The sequence below is a fragment of the Trichomycterus rosablanca genome, chromosome 10 (genome assembly GCF_030014385.1).
Source record: "Trichomycterus rosablanca isolate fTriRos1 chromosome 10, fTriRos1.hap1, whole genome shotgun sequence".
NCBI classification, from domain to species: Eukaryota; Metazoa; Chordata; class Actinopteri; order Siluriformes; family Trichomycteridae; genus Trichomycterus; species Trichomycterus rosablanca.
The window spans coordinates 9,594,142-9,612,449 of NC_085997.1; the positions used below are offsets into that span (position 1 = coordinate 9,594,142).

The 18,308-nt window shown below is 38.6% G+C and overlaps 4 non-coding genes across 4 annotated transcripts; 2 read left to right on the plus strand and 2 right to left on the minus strand.

Moving 5' to 3' along the window:
• Positions 1-7,248: 7,248 nt before the first annotated feature.
• trnal-aag (transfer RNA leucine (anticodon AAG)) lies at positions 7,249-7,330 on the minus strand. Its single transcript has one exon. It is a non-coding gene; the product is annotated as a tRNA-Leu (tRNA).
• Positions 7,331-9,871: 2,541 nt separating this feature from the next.
• trnak-uuu (transfer RNA lysine (anticodon UUU)) lies at positions 9,872-9,944 on the plus strand. Its single transcript has one exon. It is a non-coding gene; the product is annotated as a tRNA-Lys (tRNA).
• A 3,806-nt stretch (positions 9,945-13,750) lies between these two features.
• trnaa-agc (transfer RNA alanine (anticodon AGC)) lies at positions 13,751-13,823 on the minus strand. The gene has a single exon. It is a non-coding gene; the product is annotated as a tRNA-Ala (tRNA).
• Positions 13,824-15,348: 1,525 nt separating this feature from the next.
• On the plus strand, positions 15,349-15,421 carry trnaa-agc (transfer RNA alanine (anticodon AGC)). The gene has a single exon. It is a non-coding gene; the product is annotated as a tRNA-Ala (tRNA).
• The last annotated feature ends 2,887 nt before the right edge of the window (positions 15,422-18,308 follow it).

Genomic DNA, 18,308 nt, shown 5'->3' on the forward strand with positions numbered 1-18,308 from the left:
CTGAAGTGGAATGAGACAACTCTATTTAGCTCTGCCCACAGTCGTTCTATCCTCTGATTGTGGACACTGCGCCCGGTAATGACGCTGTTTCTGTTTAGCCCCCTTCTCTCTAGCATATACCGTGCAACCCCTGTGTTCTCCATGCCATGATCACAGCGTACTCTTAAAGGAAGGCCAAAGCTCTGTACACCAGTACAAAACAGTTCCAGTACATTGGATGCCCTGTTGTTATTTAGGCACTGTAAGTATATGATTGTCCGACTAAAGCCATCAATGCATCCATGAAAGACCATTCTCCACCTCACCAGTTTATGGTTACCATCTATATGCCTGTAAAGAAATAAATTGGCAATAATAACAACTGCATTTATCCCTATGATTGGTAATTTGTCCAAGGTGTAAAAAAATAATTATATTATTTATAATACAATTATTATATATGTTAAATAATATAACTAAAATAGACCTTATATTGTTACATTGAATTTTAGTGACATTTTTCTATCATGCATGGTTTTTAAATAACACTGTACCCTCCTCCTGGGCAAAAAAATATGCCAGATCCAAATTTGTAAGATATTAAGCTTTAGCTGGTCCTAACGACAAATGGTCAGACAACAAATGAGCTGTTTGTCACTATTTGTTGATATATTGAACTGTTGCAGGGAAACGCTGGAAACAGGGAAATTCACATACACAGTATTCCTATATGCAACAGTAAAATAATCAAAATATTTAAAAGTTTAATAAACTGACACATCTGGGTGTTTAAAATTGTCCAGAATCTGATGCAGTGACAGCAATTGCAAGTGACATATTGTTTGCTGTTGAAACCATTAAAAGCTTAATATTTTTGCAGTTTTGTGACTGTATAATATGTTCTGAAATGAAACACTAATGACTAATTTTACATTAGGTACTTCTAAGTATAATTTTAAGTTAAAAAACAATTTAATACAAATGACTTAATTTCTACACTGTGGTATTTGTACTTCTACTAAAATAAACTTCTGAGTACTTCCACCACTACTGGATACACATTATATCAGACAATATAGACTACTTTATTACTAGGGTGTGTATTTCATACATCAATCTTTTCAATACTATTACAAATTACTCACCATAATTGATTGGGGGTTTGAACATTGTAAATTCTTCTGCGAATTGCACGCCGGTGACGGAAAGCCCGTCCAATTGGGTCAAGCAGTTGCAGGCAACGTCTCACACGCCAACGTTGTATTCTGATGTTGCGAGACCGTAGTCCTCCTAGCACGTACCTTTCTCCTGCATTTGGGGTAGTTTGAAGGATCCTACTAACAATGTCTGCCAGAGCAGCATCAGACATTGCTATATAGGTCAGTTGACCAATTTGAAGTTGCTGTCTGTGCCTGTATAATGTCCTCCTGCTGATTCCAAAGCATACAGCTATTCTTTGCCAACTCATTCCAAGAGACAAACAGTAGGTAATTTGTTCAACAAGAACATTGTACTGAGGGCGACCAGGATGACCAGTTCTGATTGTTGGAGGTACACTTGGAGTAAATGTATCCCTATGTCTCATTTCCACCGATCTTGAGTTTTCAAATGCATTTATTAGGGAACAAAAACATGAATAAAGTGCCTCCAGTGCACCCAAACTTCTTTGACCATTACCCCCTTCTAACTGCTGACGAATTAAAAGAAAATAAGAAATTGTCCGTGTGTATCCATGAAGCTCACAAAATAATCTTTCCAATATCGTACTGTCATGTCCCATGCTGTCAGATTCCCTTGCAATGTTTTGAATGCATCTCATTGTATTAGTAAAAAAAATAGTAATGTCCTCCTCATTTCCATTTACTTCCACAAACAAAAAGTGACCTTGTAAAAGAAGGTAAATAAGTAGAAATGCCATGGCTTTCTAGGAAAGCGGTAAAGTAATTGTTAAAAGCCTGATTTAAATGTTTTTTGTAGCTACAATTCATCTACCAGTGCTCTGAGTGCAGGCTCTGTTTTTAAGTCTGTAAGCCAATCAGGGGATGGGAATGTAAACTGTCTTCCTGTTTGATCAAACTAACTTCCTTTTTACATGTATATTTCACACTATCAAACTTTCCCTCTCACACACACTATCATTCTCTCTCACACACACCATCATACTCTCACACACACACCATCATACTCTCTCACACACACCATCATACTCTCACACACACACCATCATACTCTCTCACACACACCATCATACTCTCTCACACACACCATCATACTCTCTCACACACCATCAAGGTGTTAAAAGGAGGCCAGGAAGGAGGACAGGAAGTCAGATTGGCTTACAGCTGTAAGAACAGAGCCTGCACATAAATTGGTCTACAAAAAACATTTAAATCTGGCAGCAGACCTTTTAACAATGACTTTACACTTTTGTTGAGCTTTGTTGAACTAGCCATGATATTTCTACTTTCTACCTTTTTTACAAGGTCACTTTGGTTTGTGGAAATAAATGGTAATGAGGAGGACATGTTTTACTATTTTTGTCCATGACAATGAGATGCATTTAGAACATTGAAAGGAAAACTGACAGCATGGGACATACCAGCATGATTCTGGAAATATTATTTTGTGAGCTTAATGGATAAACACTGACAACTTTTTACTTTCTTTTAATTAGCCCCCAGTTAGAAGGAGGTGACAGTCAATGAAGTTTGGGTGCACTGGAGGCACATTATGCATGTTTTTGTTCCCTAAAAAATGTATAGGAAAACTCAAGATCAGTAGAAATTAGACATAGGGATATATTTTCTCCAAGAGTACCTCCAACAATCAGAACTGGTCATCCTACATAAACAAATTACCTTCGGTTTGTCTCTTGAAATTCGTTGCTAAAGAATAGCTGTATGCTTTGGAATCATCAGGAGGAAATTATACAGGCACAAATAGCAACTTCAAATTGGTTAACTGACGTGTGTGTGTGTGTGTGAGAGAGAGCATACAGCAATGTCTGCGACTTTGGCTGACATTGTTAATAAGATTCTTCAAATCACCCCAAATGCAGATGAAAGGTACGTGCTAGGAGGACAACAGTCTTGCAACATCAGAAAACAGCGCTGGCATGCGCTGCAGGTGCTGGACCCAAATGGACATGCCTTCCATCACGGGTGTGCAACTGGCCAAAGAATTTACAATGTTCAAATTCCAAATTAGTTATGGTTATTAGAGTTATTTGTGATAGTAATTAAAACGTCATAATGTATTTCTGATAAATGAAACAATGCAGTAATGTAAAAAAAAACAAAAAACAAAAAAAACGAGGACACCCCATATAATATTTAGATATTTATTATCAAGTTATGGACAGGTCAGGAAATCACTATTATACTGGTTAACAAAGATCTTGTCCCAAGCAAACAAATGTTTCTTATTTATTGTTGCATGCAGAAACCAAATATTTCAGAACAGTCTCAACAGCAAATAATTTGTCACTCAGGTGGATTAAGGTATCCTTAGCCCTTGTAGTCATACAATGACTGGTGTGGTACTTCTGTGGTCACTAGATGCTGTTGTCGTGTCAACCTCCACACCACTGTCCTCTAAATCTGTGGTGACAAACTAAAAACAAACAAAACAAACACACACACAATGCATTTAGAAAATGTTGGGGGTTAGCCTATTGCCAAACCATGAAATCTAAATGCTACAAATTACTTATTATTATTAATAATATGCAATATAAACATACTGCTTACATTATTTTTAAATAACTTACCGTAAATGTGTCATTGTCTAATGTACACTGCCTTTGATGTAAATGTATTGTCAATCATGAAGCCATTTAGTTTCTGGCCCTCGTGCAACTTTGGTGAAACCAGTTTGTTTCCTCATGCCATCAAAAGTTCAATACTGAAATCACAAAAATTGAATTTAGTTTCAAAACCAGTCTATAGCAATTCACCCAATCAAATATTTAGAGAACAGTTACTCAAGAGAGCTTGGTCTCAATCTATAATGAATTACATTTTCTGTAATAAAAGAAATATAACAAACTTTAATAGTACAAGTGACTAAGTTAGAATGAGCACTGAGACAGATTTTGAAATGTTAGACTGTAAGTCTGTAGCTTTCCATGTGCAGCAGCTTGTTTATGATTGTGTATATAAAATGAATCTATATTTTATTTTACTTATTAAGACCTACATAGGGAAGAGTCCAAAAGTTCCATGTAATTCGACTCGAATGTAGTGACACATTAATGTGGAGCAACTATAGCCATTAAAACGATAAAGTAATTTTATTTATTGTTCTTTAAGAAAGCTTCCAAAACAAAGTTTCTTATAAATGTGCTTTATGAGAACTCACTTACTTAGTTTGGCATTACTAGAACGTTTAAAACGTGTAATTTGCAGACGGTCCCTTACAAAGACGAATATTTATAAAATATCCCAATCTAAACCTGAATCTATCAGAAGCTAAATGAGTTTAATCATGTTTAGTGAACTTACCTGTTCCCTGACTCTGGAGCCGCTGCTCTCTGTGGTTGAGGCTGATATGGAGGTCAGCACCTGGCTGATGGTTCGGATATAAAGCTTCACCGCATCTCTTCCTCCGCGGTCGCGTTTAGACTCCTGTCGGGCTGTCGGGTTTAAATCCACATTTCTGACATGGATGTGGCAGCGGTGGAAAAGTTTAAAATGTTAACAGGCCGAAGCTCCATTGATTCTCTCTCGGTCCACTATCCTCTCCTATCAGTAATAATGAGGAAGGCGGGACATGTCTGTGAAATCCCGCGTCTTCTATTAACCAATCAGGTACTGAGAATTTAACATTACTTCCGTTTCAATCAAACTCGTTTCCGTATCAATCAAACTCTCTCACACATACAATCAAACTCTCTCACACATACAACTATTCTTATTCACATGCACTATCATTCTGTCTTACATTCACTATCATTCTGTTCCATAAACATGATTATTTGCATTCACATACACTATTTATTACGCTTACATATAATAATATTCTCTTACACATACAGTAGATCTTTGTTTTACATACAGTGTTAACGTCCCTTACACAGACTACCAAACTTACATACATATACTACTATTCTCTTTTACACAGATTATCATGAAAGCACATAATGCATGTTTAAGTAGCTATAGTTATATGTGCAAGAGAAAATAGTGCTGTGTGTATGAGAGTATAATAGTAAATAAAAGAAAGTGTGATTATAGTTGTAAGAGGGTATAGTAGTATATGTGACAGAGTATAGTAAACCATGTATGAGAGTATGATGGTGTGTGTGTGTGAGAGTATGATGGTGTGTGTGAGAGAGTATGATGGTGTGTGTGAGAGAGTATGATGGTGTGTGTATGATGGTGTGTGTGTGAGAGTATGATGGTGTGTGTGTGAGAGTATGATGGTGTGTGTGAGAGAGTATGATGGTGTGTGTGTGAGAGAGTATGATGGTGTGTGTGTGTGAGAGTATGATGGTGTGTGTGTGAGAGTATGATGGTGTGTGTGTGAGAGTATGATGGTGTGTGTATGATGGTGTGTGTGAGAGAGTATGATGGTGTGTGTATGATGGTGTGTGTGTGAGAGTATGATGGTGTGTGTGTGAGAGTATGATGGTGTGTGTGTGAGAGTATGATGGTGTGTGTGAGAGTATGATGGTGTGTGTGAGAGAGTATGATGGTGTGTGTGAGAGAGTATGATGGTGTGTGTGAGAGAGTATGATGGTGTGTGTGAGAGAGTATGATGGTGTGTGTGTGAGAGTATGATGGTGTGTGTGTGAGAGTATGATGGTGTGTGTGAGAGAGTATGATGGTGTGTGTGAGAGAGTATGATGGTGTGTGTGTGAGAGAGTATGATGGTGTGTGTGTGAGAGTATGATGGTGTGTGTGAGAGAGTATGATGGTGTGTGTGTGAGAGTATGATGGTGTGTGTGAGAGAGTATGATGGTGTGTGTGTGAGAGTATGATGGTGTGTGTGTGAGAGTATGATGGTGTGTGTGAGAGAGTATGATGGTGTGTGTGTGAGAGTATGATGGTGTGTGTGAGAGAGTATGATGGTGTGTGTGTGAGAGTATGATGGTGTGTGTGTGAGAGTATGATGGTGTGTGTGAGAGAGTATGATGGTGTGTGTGTGAGAGTATGATGGTGTGTGTGTGAGAAATCAACTTAGAATTATGGCCTACACGGCCTCTCATAGTTTTTTGTGTTTTTGCTAGAACTGTTTCTACTTGAAGAACTCTTTAGTATAATTTAAGGTTCTTTGCTAACTCAATTAGATTTTTATGGATTTTTTTTTCTTGCCACATATAAATGCACATAACATATAAGCACTGGAAAACAATCGTGCAATTGATACAGGAAAAAAAGGAAAAAGGTGAAAGAAAGGAATCTGTTTGTAATCTACCTGCAAAAATTCTCCTCCTGAGATGTTTTTTTTTGTGTGTGTAAGCAGCAACATACTTCACCTAAAACTTGATATAATCGCCTTCAAGAGAGCCGAAACAGAAATAAAAACATTTTATATTAATTGAAGTTCTACAGGACAACATATGTTAAAGTTTGTAATTTAAGTCACATTCTTGTGAGGATTAAAGCAGGTTGCAGAGCCTGGATAGGTCAGTCAGTAGAGCATCAGACATTTAATCTGAGGGTCCAGGGTTCAAGTCCCTGTTCGAGTGAGTTGCTTCCTATTGCATTAGGTAAGCGGTAATTTCCAGCATTTAACCAGCCACAGCGAAGAACTGTTGGAGTAGCGACTAATCTTAACCCATCAGATACACGACCATTCTTTTGTTACAGTAAGCTTGCAAGCAGAGCAACAAGACGGTCAGTATTTAAGGGCTTCCTTTCTTACAACATTTCTTCTGCTAAACCATCATGCTGTATGCTTAATTTAAGACTCCGTGGTGCATCGGTGTGTTTGAGCTTGTTTAAAAGCTCATTGGCTTTAGAACGTATGCTGTTTTCACAGTGTCTGCGTTCCATTTTAGATATAAACACAGTTATTGGGTGAGTAAAATTTTTTTTTTTTATTATGTTTCCTATTATATCATAGTTGCATGTAGTCAGAGTGATGCTAGAGATAACAGCAACGATACAAAGGTACACCAAGTTAAGGTTTGTGTGCACAGTTACATAAAAAAAAAAGTTAAGAAAGGTTGTGGGTCAAAAAGGGCATGTGCCACACTTGGGATAGTGATTGAGTATACGTTGCATTGGGTGGGTAAACATGGAGCCGGCGTTGAAAAGCATGAGTTGGCAGCGGTGGGATTCGAACCCATGCCCCCGAAGAGACTGGAGCCTTAATCCAGCGCCTTAGACCGCTCGGCCACACTACCACTGGGTAAGGGGCAGATCGAAACGAGCAACTACGTATGCAATTTCTACCTGCATTTTCCAATAGAAGTCAAAGAGGTTGCAAGTGCAGTCACCACACTTGTGATGGAGCACAAGCTACACCAAACTGGTAAACATCATGAGTTGAGAACCTGGATAGCTCAGTCGGTAGAGCATCAGACTTTTAATCTGAGGGTCCAGGATTCAAGTCCCTGTTCGGGTGAGTTGTTTCTTACTGTATTAGGTAAGTGGTAATGTCCCGTACTACATGCTTTGTTTAGAATGATGAAGAATTTGTACTTTGTGAGATATTTCTAAGTAAAATAGCATGTACTTGATAAGCTTGAAATAATTGCACACTGCATGTGTAACATGTTCTCCACACCAACTAGTTGTTTTAAACAGACTGTAGTAAATATAGGACCGTTTAAATCTATATTTATGTGCAGCCTAATAATGCACTGAGTTTTAGATATTAATACCTACATATTTTATGTTGAATGACATGCATCATAATTTTAGTTATTGCTTCACAGAGCTGCTTTGTTATTGCACTGCACTAAACAGTTGGTATATCCTGCACTATTTTGGCCCCTACATAATGCAGCATCAACCCTTAAGACAGTCTGTCAGTGGTACAAAGTTACGATTTGGTTCAGTTCGTCCTAAAGGCTGCGATAAACGTGAGTACGTGAGCTTAAACACGTTGAACCCCCACTTTATAATGCAGCATCAATGATCTGTTAGTACATTACAATTTACAAAGGGTAAAGGCGAGTTCTTTATATGGGGAATTAGCTTAATTGGTAGAGTGCTTGCTTCGCGTGCGAGAGGTAGCGGGATCGATGCCCGCATTCTCCAATGCAGAAACATTATGATCATTTAAAGGCAACACGTAATGTAAGACTCGTTTCGTCATTGCTCACTGAAACGCTGCGTCAAAAATGAGGTCAGTTTTCGCTCTATTTTCATTCATCGTTTAGTTTAAAGATCTTTATTAATTTTTTTAATTGACAAACATGCAATAACTTTGAAACAATCTTGAAACAAATCTTTTCACATTATTATGTATGGTAGAGGGTTAAAGATGTTAATTTGAGCTGTAGCTGCACGCATTCAGTTTAAAACACTGATGCTCGCCTACAAAGCCAAAAATGGACCAGCCCCAAGCTACCATCGGGGTCTAATCAAACCCCGCTCTGTACCACGCAACCTCCGAGCCACTAGTCTCGCTCGACTTGAGCCCCCACCCAGGACTAAAGGAAGACAAGCATCAAGGCTCTTCTCTGTTCTAGCACCCAAGTGGTGGAATGAACTTCCTCTGTCTGTCTGAACATCTGAGTCTCTTGCTGTCTTTAAAAAACGATTAAAAACCCACCTTTTTACTAAGCACTTAAGCTGACTTGTACTTATTTACTAACATTTTTTTTCCATTTCCAAAAAAACAAAAACAAAAAAAACACTTTGGTTCTAACAGGTTTCAGCAGATTTGTGTTCTTTGACTGTTGTTTACTAAAACTTGAGAAATGAAATGTTTACTATGGAAGCACTTCTGTAAGTCGCTCTGGATGAGAGCGTCTGCTAAATGCAGAAAATGTAAATGTAAAACATTAGAAGTGGAATTCGAACCCAGGCCTCCAGGGGAAACTGCAAACTAAACACAGCACCTTAGACCACTCAACCATCCTGACCTGCTTGCAAAGGTCTAATACCAATCCCACAACACCCCCATGTGGACTAAGCTTTAGATGAACTGTTGTATCTTTTCATATTATTATGTATGGTAGAGGGTTAAAGATGTAAATTTGTATAAAGCATGAGCTGTCAGAAGTGAGATTCAAACCCACGCCTCAATGAGAGACTGTGACCTGAACGCAGCACCTTAGACCGCATCCTGACTAGCTTGGGTACCGTTGACACCACATCATATATCAATAGAAAGGGAGCCCCATATGAGCACTCCAACTGACCAAATAATGTTTTTGGGTGGACCATTGTTAGCACTGTAACGGCACTAGCATGTTAGGGTGTGTTTTCTCTGGTATGAATGTATTAGGTACAGCCTTCTTGTTGGGTTTTTAACTGACTGGATTATTTGTTAATAACTCAAACCCTGTTTGAGCTGGTTGTAGGCTATTCAATCGACCACTAGATGTAGTGTAGTGTGTATTCGTGTTTCCTTAATTTCGTTGTGTTCTCCCTTAATGTAATTGCGTTCCACCTTAAAGAATTTGTGTTGTCTCTTAATATATTCGTGTTTTTCCTTATTGTTGTTGTGTTGTCAGCTTTTGTTTGTTTTGTAAATGTTATTGTGTTTTAACTCAGCGGGCCACCGTAATATAGATGGCATAATATGAATACAGTTAGAAAGTAAAACGATGTCGCATGCTGACCTGTGTGGAATACAACTAATGTATGTAGTACTAAGAAGTGTTTCTTAAGGGTTTTTTTTGGTGTTCTTGCTGGAACTGTTCTACAGGACAACGTATGTTAAAGTTTGTAATTCAAGTCACGTCCTTGTGAGGGTTAAAGCAACTTGCAGAGCCCGGGTAGCTCAGTCGGTAGAGCGTCAGACTTTTAATCTGAGGGTCCAGGGTTCAAGTCCCTGTTTGGGCAAGTTGTTTATTACTGCATTAGGTAAGCGGTAATGTCCCGTACAACATGGTTTAATTAGAAAGTTGAAGAATTTGTACTTTGTGAGATGTTATTAAGTGAAATACCATGTACTTGATAAGCTTGAAATAATAGCGCTCTGTGTGTGTAACATGTTCTCCACACCAACTAGTTGTTTCAAACAGACTGTAGTAAATAGAGGACAGTTTAAATCTATATTTATGTGTAGCCTAATAATAGGCTTAGATAGTTTTAGATATTAATACCCACATATTTTTTGTTGCCTTAAAGACTCACTTAAATCCTGATCATAATTTTTGATGCTGCGTTTCATTAAGCGATGCCGCAACGAGTTTCATATTACATGATACCCTTAAATAATCATAATGTATCTGCACTGGAGAATGCGGGCATCGATCCCGCTACCTCTCACATGCTAAGCGAGCGCTCTACCATTTGAGCTAATTCCCCTTACGATGCTCCCTTGTTCCCATTTTGAAGGTTGTGATATTACTTTAAACTTACCTTTTCTTTTTCATGTAATTACTGATATTTTTTTGGATCTCTGCTGATATCTTGTGGGCCATATTGACTAATCAGTGAAAATTAATGTTTCCTTGTATAATAAAACCATTATGCTTATTTAGCTTTAATTAGCTTTAATTATTAAAGAGATAACAAGATAGTGATGGTGAAACTAAAAACCTGTTATTACCATCACTAAGTGTCTTTACCATCACAAGAAGTTATGTGTTGGTAATGACATGTTGAGGTAATGACAGTTTTTACTTAGGGAAAAAAGTAAACAGCTAGTATACAATGTACTTTACATACATTTAAATAATGTGAACATTTCAATTGTAAAATACTTCTGTAACAATGTAAATAGACGCTGAATAAACATACTTTATGATCAGGATGAATACATGTTTAAATTTCTCACATTTTTAGAGATCAAAAACCAAAGTCCTGGCATCCATGTGGATGTTACTTTGACACGTACCACCTACCTCAGCATTGTTGCAGACCATGTACACCCTTTCATGCAAACTGTATTCTCTGATGGCTGTTGACTCTGAAGAAGTAACTTTGTATAAAGCTTGAGATGTCAGAAGTGGGATACGAACTCTCGCCGCCAGGGGAGACTGCGACCTGAACGCAGCGCCTTAGACCGCTCGGCCATCCTGACATGCTTACGAGGTCCTAATGCCAATTACCAACAACACTCCCACATGGCCAAAGGTTTGTACAAAGTGCTGAATCTTTTCACATTGTTATGTATGTTAGAGGGTTCAAGACATAAATTTGTATAAAGCACTAGCAGTCAGAAGTGGGATTCAAACCCACGCCTCATGGGACACTGTGACCTGAACTTAGCGTTTTAGACCTCATCCTGACTAGCTTGGGTACCATCGACACCACCATTTGTACGAACTGCTTAATCTTTTCACATTATTATGTATGGTAAATTTCCTGATTGTAACCCATTTGCTGCACTGTACACTTTGTCACTAGGTTGTAAATCATATATCAATAGAAAGGGAACCCCATATGAGCACTCCAACTGACCAAATAATGTTTTTGGGTGGACCATTGTTAGCACTGTAACGGCACTAGCATGTTAGGGTTTGTTTTCTCTGGTATGAGTGTATTAGGTACAGCCTTCTTGTTGGGTTTTTAACTGACTGGATTATTTATTAAGAACTCAAACCCTGTTTGTGCTTGTTGTAGGCTATTCAATCGTCCATTAGATGGAATAATATGAATACAGTTAATATTGCGTTAGAATCAAGCAATAGAACACGAGAGGGAGTGTGTTATCGCGAATAACATCACGGCTGTGATTCGGTCGCCTCTAGAATACAACTGATGTATGTAGCACTAAGAAGTGTTTCTTAAGGATTCTTTTTGTGTTCTTGGTAGAACTGTTGCTACTTGAAGAACCCTTTAGTAGAATTCAAGGTTCTTTGCTAACTCAATTTGATTTTTATGGATTTTTTTTTCTCTTGCCACATATAAATGCACATTACATTTTAATGACTGGAAAACAATCGTGCAAAATTCTCCTCCAGAGATGTTTTTCTTTGTGTGTAAACAGCAACAGCCTTCACCTTTAAAGCACCTTTAAAACCCCCTTTAGCCTTTTGTCAATTGTAATGTACTATCAGAGCGTTGATGCTGCATTATAAAGTGAGGGTGCAACGTGTTTAAGCTCACATACTCTTTTCTGTATTATACCTTGCTTTTAAACCATCACAGACTCTATTTATCACAGCCTTTAGGACGATCTAAACCCAATCAAAACTGTCTTTGTACCACTGATAGACTGACTTAAGGGTTGATGCTGCATTTTAAAGGGAATGTCGTGAGTTTCAGCTGTTCATCTTCTATGAAGCAGTTTCACCAGAAGAAAAACCATTAAAAAGTCACGTACCTCTACTTTAATAAAAAGTCATTTCAGATAAAACTCCGAGACATTTCAAAATTGGAGAATTATAAGTTATTGTGTGTTTGTGTAGCCCAATTAAAATTTGGGCATAACTAATATTTTGTTTATGTTAATTTATATCTAGTAAATAAGTTGTTCTTATTTGTTCTGTAAATAATGTTCTGGTTGTTTTATGCTGTTTAAAGTAAAGTGTATGTATAGCCCTCCCTTGATTTATTTTTAAGCCAATCAGCATGAACTGTCACAGGTCGGGAAAAGAGCGGGAGAAAGTGGGTGGAAAAGAAGAAAAAAGTGGAGAAAATAGCGTGATGTGAAACAAGTGTCATGTAAGCGGGTAAAACACCTGTTTAGGATTTATCTCTCTTGATGCATTAAGACAAACGGACAGTGAGTCTTATATTAACATCTTGCAGTCGATTAGTGACATTGTTTATGCTGTATCAGCCGTGAACTTCGTCTCTTGAGTTTTCGTGCATGGACATTGAAGGCAGTACGCTTCCTCAGCAGCTGTGATGATTACAGTGGATTAAAAGCATCGGATAAACTCTGATTGTTTCATCCAAGATCAAAAGGAAAAAGACTGGGGGATTTTTTCTGTTTCATCCATGTAAACAAAGAACATGGACAGCTCCACCACAACCAACCAAATATACTTCGTGATCTGTGCTGATTGGGACTATTAGGTTGGATCAGGCCTGCAACGGTAATTTTGGGTACCCTTTTTTTAGTTAGTTATTTACCTAACTTAGGAGAGATTGATAATGTTTTGAATATTACTGATGGTAATTTGAGTGAATCTGTATTATAACATTTTTGTAAAATATATTGGGGTTTGAAATGCATATTAATGATTGTGTAAATGAGTAAATAGTTAATTTGTTTAAGTATTATTAACGTATACAAGTTTGGTATGTGAGTCAGGGATAATGTTAGTACAGCTACTGTAAATGGTGTTAGTAAATGGTGTTTTTTTTGTGCAAGGTTAGTACCACATATATATAGGGTAATTGAAGTAGTTTTTTCAGTTTAAATAAGAGTATAGCTTAAATATAAAATAACCATAAGTACTGATAAGTAGTGGCCCTTTTAAATCCTTACATTACCACAAAGAAAGAGATTTCTTAAACAAATAAAAGAAGTCAGGGAGCGCTTTCCAAATACAGCCAGGGGTGCTAGGGGGCGCTATATTTGTCAATTTAAACAAGTCAAAAAAGGTCTTTAAACCAAACGATTTGAGTAAAAATAGAGCATAACTGTCGCTGTAGAACTTACAGACTGACCTAATGTTTGAAGCAGCATTTCAGTGAGCAACGACTTTCATATTATGTGTTGCCCTTAAGTGATCATAATGTTTTGGCATTGGAGAATGTGGGCATCGATCCCACTACCTCTCGCATGCTAAGCGAGCGCTCTACCATTTGAGCTAATTCCCCTTACACAGAACCTTCTTTTAGGATTTGTAAATTGTAATGTACTAACAGAGTGTTGATGCTGCATTATAAAGTGAGGGTGCAACGTGTTTAAGCTCACGTACTCTTTTCTATATTATGCGTTGTTTTTAAACCATCACAGACTCAGTTTATTTAAAACCTTGATCTTAGCCTTTAGGACGAACAATGTGAGGTCTTTTATGAAGTGCATTTTTTCTTTGATTTTGTTGGACCTGTAGGAGATTGTCCTGTTCTTGTTGCAGCTCTGCTGGAGGGTTATTTTCTTGGTGTTTGTGGTGGTGGTGGTGGTGGTGGGGTCTTTGTTCCCATTTTGGTTTATTTAGTATATGATGTACTTTACATCCATTTCAATAATGTGAACATTTCCATTTTTGTCGTAAAATACTGCTGTAACAATGTAAATGGACGCTGAATAAACATACTTAAATGGATATTTAAGTATTTAAGTACATATTTAAATGGATGTAATGTACATCATATACTAAATAAACCAAAATGGGAACAAAGACCCCACCACCACAAACACCAAAAAAATAACCCTCCAGCAGAGCTGCAACAATAAACAGAGCAAGATCAGGATGAATACATGATTCAGTTTCTCAGAGATCAAAAGCCTGGGTCCTGGCATCCATGTGGAATTTACTTTGACACGTACCACCTACCTCAGCATTGTTGCAGACCATGTTCACCCTTTGATGAAAACTGTATTCCCTGATGGCTGTGTCCTCTAAAGAAGTAGATTTGTTTAAATCATGAGCTGTCAGAAGTGGGATTCGAACCCGTAAACTGCTTAATATTTTCACATTATCATGTATTGTAAATGTACTGACTGTAACCCATCTGCTGCACTGTACACTTTGTCACTAGGCTGTAAACCAAAATTCAATAGAAAGGGAGCCCCATATGAGATCTCCAACTGACCAAATAATGATTTTGGGTGGATCATTCTTAGCACTGTAACAGCACTAGCATGTTAGGGTGTGTTTTCTCTAGTCTGAGTGTATTAGGTACAGCCTTCTTGTTGGGTTTTTAACTGACTGGATTATTTTTTAAGATTAATTATTATTCATTAAGAACTCAAACCCTGTTTGTGCTCGTTGTAGGCTATTCAATTGTCCACTAGATGACATAATATGAATACAGTTAGAAAGTAAAACGATGTCTGTTTCGAGCAAAGTTTCATCGCATGCTGACCTGTGTGGAATACAACTGATGTATGTAGCACTAAGAAGTGTTTCTTAAGGGTTCTTTTAGGTGTTCTTGGTAGAACTGTTTCTACTGAAGAACTCTTTAGTATAATTTAAGGTTCTTTGCTAACTCAATTTGATTTTTATGGATTTTTTTATTTTGCCACATATAAATGCACATAACATTTTAATGAAAAACAATGCATAATATAGAAAAGAGTACGTGAGCTTTAACATGTTGCACTCTCACTTTATAATGCAGCATTAACACTCTGTTAGTACATTACAATTTACAAAGGGTAAAGGAAAGTTTTGTGTAAGGGGAATTAGCTCAAATGGTAGAGCGCTCGCTTAGCATGCGAGAGGTAGTGGGATCGATGCCCACATTCTCCAGTGCACAAACATTATGATCATTTTGCAATCTGAAAAGATGAAATTACGGTAAAATTCTTTGCAGCATTAACCATAAGGCTAGTCTGTCCGTGTTACAATGTCAGTAACGCCCTATTTACGCTCAAACAGTTTTGTTTACATACCTTTTTTGTTTTGTTTTGACAGAAACGCATAAACTTATAATTTTTTATAATGTTTTATTATTTGATACTGTTACAATTGATACATTATAAAGTATTGTACATATTTAAGTTCGGTGGCATAATTGGCTTGCTTTTAAAAACGACTACAGTGCGCCATCTACAGGCCATTCTTGGTACGTCTTTTTAAACCGTAGCCAATGTAAAACTGGTGCCCACACTTCTGTGGCTTGGGATCTACTATTTCAGTCAACAGGTCATCGGGATCTACTTTTTAAAAAGGTTGGCCTGATCATTTTTTAAGAATGCTTTAAAGCTTTTTTAAATGCGCTTCATTTGCCTGTATTGATATTCAGCATTACAGGGCAAGCGTGGGTCCAGTGTCACGAACACTGGGCTCGAGACAAAAATACACCCTGGACAGGGCGCGTCAAACCATCGCAAAGCATCACACACTAATTTATCCACTCACTCACACATACAGGTGCAATTTAGAGCAGCAATTACACCTACTGGCACATTTTCAAACCCGGAGGAAAGCCACGCATACAGTGTATCACAAAAGTGAGTATACACCCCTCACATTTCTGCAAATATTTCATTATATCTTTTCATGGGACAACACTATAGACATGAAACTTGGATATAACTTAGAGTAGTCAGTGTACAACTTGTATAGCAGTGTAGATTTACTGTCTTCTGAAAATAACTCAACACAGCCATTAATGTCTAAATAGCTGGCAACATAAGTGAGTACACCCCACAGTGAACATGTCCAAATTGTGCCCAAATGTGTCGTTGTCCCTCCCTGGTGTCATGTGTCAAGGTCCCAGGTGTAAATGGGGAGCAGGGCTGTTAAATTTGGTGTTTTGGGTACAATTCTCTCATACTGGCCACTGGATATTCAACATGGCACCTCATGGCAAAGAACTCTCTGAGGATGTGAGAAATAGAATTGTTGCTCTCCACAAAGATGGCCTGGGCTATAAGAAGATTGCTAACACCCTGAAACTGAGCTACAGCATGGTGGCCAAGGTCATACAGCGGTTTTCCAGGACAGGTTCCACTCGGAACAGGCTTCGCCAGGGTCGACCAAAGAAGTTGAGTCCACGTGTTCGGCGTCATATCCAGAGGTTGGCTTTAAAAAATAGACACATGAGTGCTGCCAGCATTGCTGCAGAGGTTGAAGACGTGGGAGGTCAGCCTGTCAGTGCTCAGACCATACGCCGCACACTGCATCAACTCGGTCTGCATGGTCGTCATCCCAGAAGGAAGCTGACGCACAAGAAAGCCCGCAAACAGTTTGCTGAAGACAAGCAGTCCAAGAACATGGATTACTGGAATGCCCTGTGGTCTGACGAGACCAAGATAAACTTGTTTGGCTCAGATGGTGTCCAGCATGTGTGGCGGCGCCCTGGTGAGAAGTACCAAGACAACTGTATCTTGCCTACAGTCAAGCATGGTGGTGGTAGCATCATGGTCTTGGGCTGCATGAGTGTTGCTGGCACTGGGGAGCTGCAGTTCATTGAGGGAAACATGAATTCCAACATGTACTGTGACATTCTGAAACAGAGCATGATCCCCGCCATTCGAAAACTGGGCCTCATGGCAGTTTTCCAACAGGATAACGACCCCAAACACAACCTCCAAGATGACAACTGCCTTGCTGAGGAAGCTGAAGGTAAAGGTGATAGACTAAACCCAATTGAGCACCTGTGGCGCATCCTCAAGTGAAAGGTGGAGGAGTTCAAGGTGTCTAACATCCACCAGCTCCGTGATGTCATCATGGAGGAGTGGAGGAGGATTCCAGTAGCAACCTGTGCAGCTCTGGTGAATTCCATGCCCAGGAGGGTTAAGGCAGTGCTGGATAATAATGGTGGTCACACAAAATATTGACACTTTGGGCACAATTTGGACATGTTCACTGTGGGGTGTACTCACTTATGTTGCCAGCCATTTAGACATTAATGGCTGTGTGTTGAGTTATTTTCAGAAGACAGTAAATCTACACTGCTATACAAGCTGTACACTGACTACTCTAAGTTATATCCAAGTTTCATGTCTATAGTGTTGTCCCATGAAAAGATATAATGAAATATTTGCAGAAATGTGAGGGGTGTACTCACTTTTGTGATACACTGTACACCGATCAGCCATAACATTAAAACCACCTCCTTGTTTCTACACTCACTGTCCATTTTATCAGCTCCACCATATAGAAGCACTTTGTAGTTCTACAATTACTGACTGTAATCCATCTGTTTCTCAACATGCTTTTTTATCCCCCTTTTATGCTGTTCTTCAATGGTCAGGACTCTCCTGTGTTGTGCTGGTATGAGTGGATAAGACATAGCAGCGCTGCAGGTTTTTAAACACCTCACTGTCACTGCTGGACTGAGAATAGTCCACCAACCAAAAACATCCAGCCAACAGCGCCCTGTGGGAAGTGTCCTATGACCACTGATGAAGGTCTAAAAGATGACCAACTCAAACAGCAGCAATAGATGAGCGATCGTTTCTGACTGTCTCTACAAGGTGGACCAACTAGGTAAGAGTGTCTAATAGAGTGGACAGTGAGTGGACACGGTATTTAAAAACTCCAGCAGCGCTGCTGTGTCTGATCCACTCATACCAGCACAACACACACTAACACACCAACACCATGTCAGTGTCACTGCAGTGCTGAGAATGATCCACCACCTAGATAACACCTGCTCTGTGGGGGTCATGTCAATAATTGTAGAACT